The sequence below is a fragment of the Parasteatoda tepidariorum genome, chromosome 11 (assembly GCF_982258835.1).
Source record: "Parasteatoda tepidariorum strain Cologne lab strain chromosome 11, Ptep-v5.0, whole genome shotgun sequence".
NCBI lineage: Eukaryota > Metazoa > Arthropoda > Arachnida > Araneae > Theridiidae > Parasteatoda > Parasteatoda tepidariorum.
Window position 1 is genome coordinate 508,863 of NC_141765.1, and position 3,728 is coordinate 512,590.

At 25.5% G+C, this 3,728-nt stretch overlaps 1 long non-coding RNA gene across 1 annotated transcript; it reads left to right on the forward strand.

Moving 5' to 3' along the window:
* The first annotated feature begins 226 nt into the window (after nucleotides 1-226).
* On the forward strand, nucleotides 227-2,142 carry LOC147801147 (uncharacterized). The gene is made up of 2 exons (XR_015430299.1): nucleotides 227-646; nucleotides 1,914-2,142. It is a non-coding gene; the product is annotated as an uncharacterized LOC147801147 (long non-coding RNA).
* Nucleotides 2,143-3,728: the final 1,586 nt, after the last annotated feature.

Below are 3,728 nucleotides of genomic sequence, written 5' to 3' on the forward strand. Positions count from 1 at the left end.
TAATTTTATTTAAAAACAAATAATAAACATAGCAAAGAAAACATTCATTTTTATTGTTACATTTATAAATATCGAAAAATTCGAAAACATTTTCGCCTAATTTCTTTTTTAAGCACAAATCTCCTCTTTTCCAGTGGCTATTTACGAAATAAATGTAAACACAATCCATCAATGAACCAATTGTTTCATCACACCAAGTACGAGATTACGCGAGTACACAGGGGTCTCTATCTTTTAAGGAATTGGTAACTAATTTTAAACCATAGTTTCTACTACAGAATGGCAACAAGGAAATGATAACGTCGGATCAATGGGCTTTTCGCATTGTGATTGGCTGTTGACTATCACTCATGGTTGCAAGAATTTGGGAAGTTATCGCGTTTATTGTGAATTAAAATAAAAATTTCAATAATTTTGTGCACGCCTGTCTGTGTTCTCGCGTAATCTCGTATTTGGTTTGATGAAACAATTGGTTCATTGATGGATTGTGTTTACATTTTTTTCGTAAACAGACACTGGAAAAGAGGAGATTTGTGTTTAAAAAAGAAATTAGGCGAAAATGTTTTCGAATTTTTAGATATTTATAAATGTAACAATAAAAATGAATGTTTTCTTTGCTATGTTTATTATTTGTTTTTAAATAAAAGTATGTCATTTTGATATTAAGAGTATGTTCTTAATACCTTGCTCTTAATACTTTTAAATTAAGTATTCTCTTATAAAAGCTTAGCTGCAATATTTATATAATTTTCTTACATTCTGTTGTAAGGAAAAGAAAATTCGGATCTAAATTAAAAGAATAATTATGCCATGTAATGTCTAATCATCCTATGCATATTTCCTAACATTTGTACTTAATTATTAAGCATTATAATTGTAACATAAAAAATAATTCTGGAATAAAGTTCAAATTGATGTTTAAGTGTTTATATATTATGTTTATTCGACATTAAAAGTGTTTCTACTTCTAGCATTTTATAAATGAATTTGTAACCCGCAGTTTTAATAAAATAAAATTATCGCTAGTTAATAAAACTATGGCAAGAGAAAAATTATCGGTAAAATTTTTATGTGGTTATCAATTATTATATATTTATTTGGAAGTAATGAAAAGTAATAATATATTTGTGAACCTAAGCACATCATGATAAGCAATAATATTGAAATGATAAAAATTCTGTGGAAATAACAATAATATTGGAAATGAAAAAAATTCATGTTACATGAAATTTATTTTCGAATAGTTGACTACTTACTTTCATGATGATAGATTAGATTTTTGATTACATATTATTTACTGCTGTGTATTAAGAGTTAGGTCAAATGTGCATCAAGTGGCAGTATAAAAATGTTGCTTTTTTTAAACTTACCACTGCTTTATTAGAAAAACAATTTTGTAACAATCAAATAATAAATATATAAAAATCTATATTTGAAGCATATAAGAGTAAAATTTTTTATTTTTTGATTTAGAAACTATCAATCATAAAGATCCTTTTTATATTAAAAAAGAAGTTTTAATATACCCATACTTTTGTCTCCTAAAATGTATCGAAAATAACATTTTTATTTTTAGCAAGTGTATTATATTTTTCTTATTAAAAAATGGTTTACCTTTTGATATGCAAAAAATATGTGAAATAGTTACAAGATATGAATAACATTTATTTCATAGAAAATATTTTTTAAAATTATGATTATTAACTCTGTTACAATATGTTATGAACAGAATTAGTAATTTTTTTAAACATATAAGCATTATAAAATTTTATGAAATAGTTAGGAATGATGTAGTGCTATTTTTTCGTTAATTTTTTTTATCTCATTAGACGGTATGAAAAAATCTTAACCTGCTGTTGTTAGTACTTCAACCTTCTAAATGATCTGTGATTTATTTACTTTCAATATCAAAGGCTTCTGTGGGTACGAGTATGACAGTGAGGGTCCATGAGGCTGTAGAAAACGTATCTTAACTTCTTCGTAGTTTATATTTACATCTAAAATACATCGTATCCACCATTGGCTGTACTGCAAAATTACAACATACCCTCTAATATCTTCTAAGAGCAGTTCTAAAGGATGTAACACCACTGACTGGATCTTACTTTCAGATGAATTTTAATACATTTTCGTTTTAATTGATGTGTGGCTTTCGTGTCTGTTTTCATATATTTTTTTGTGTACCGGAGATTGTGTGGCTTTTCAAAAAAGTGTCTCTATTTCTCACAATCATAATATGATTTTATAATACACAAAATTTGTTTATTGTACACAATATTAAAAAGTGTAAATAATTTACTCTAATTTTTATTTCATCAAAGTTTTTTTTAAAATTTTTTATAGGATTGTTTTGTGTTGAATGAGTATCTAATTTAAATTGGTCTAAATGTTGCTAGCATATATATATATATATATATATATATATATATATATATTCTGAAAAAGTTATGTATGAATGCTGAAACATGAAGGAAGAAATTTTTTTTACAGTACAACTATCGTTTTATGTTAAAAGGGCATTTATTTTTTATGCTTTGTTTAGAAACATAAAGAGACCAAAGAACATCTTAAGGGATTGTGGATCTCATTTCAAATCAGCTTAAGTAAATAGAATTAAATTGTTTTTTATTATTTAAATTAACAGTATTTGTTTATGCTTACATGGTTACTGCTACTTTATAGCCTAAAATAATAATTTCTTGTTTTGTAATCAACTGGAGAAGTGTATTATTTCTTCTTAGTCTAAATCAACTACAGTTTAAATGGTCATAAAAAGTATATTTAATTCTTAATTTATTTACCATTTGTATCAATGTTAATGTACTCAAAGTTTGGTATGAAATAAAACCTAATATAAAAAAGAAGCTGCTTTTGTACATAGTCTTAAAAAAAAGCTACAAGTAAAGTAAAGTTTCATTTTTTCATAACATGTTACACATATATAATTTTTTTTTTTTTCATTTTTTTTATCATGGCTAAAATAAATTTTCATAAATTTAATACAGAAAATGAGATTTGTTAAATATTTAGTTAATTTTTTACTCATGAAAAAAATATATATATATAATTTTTATTTTATTTGCATGTATAGAATTGGCCTTTTATGTATAATCTGCACTAAGGCTCTTTCTCATACTGTTTAGCAGTTTTGGAATTTTGACATTTTTTTCAAAAAAATTATTGAATATAGCTTTTTTTATTTTATTTATTTTTGTCATTTCTTAGATGACCCTTTGACTATCCTTGGGCTGCAACCCGCAAACAGTAAGCCTATACTTATCCCCATGATTCATGCATAGAATAAAAAGGCATACCCCATTAATTTAACAGTACTTTTTATTATTTATTTTTAATTGTTTATTTGTAAAATCGCTGTTTGAACTCTAATGCACCATTGAAAAAGATTTTCCTTAGAGCATGAGTGGTGAGTTTTCATTGCTTATTACTAAGGAAAATAGTGAGGTTAACTGGTAATCAATAAATAATGTTTCAATTTTGATTTGCTACGTTTTATATATGAATTAATTGTATTTGAAGAGAAGTGTGCTTAGGATAAAGCTCAAACTGGACTGACTCTTTCTAGATGAAATTTCAGTTATAGTTTAATGACAGCATTACCAGAATCGACTACACTGTTCCAAACATCAATGATATTAAAGAAAGCTCATCAATATTTGCAACATGCCTGATAAACCTAGTATGAAACACAAGGATAAAAGCAGCAGAAT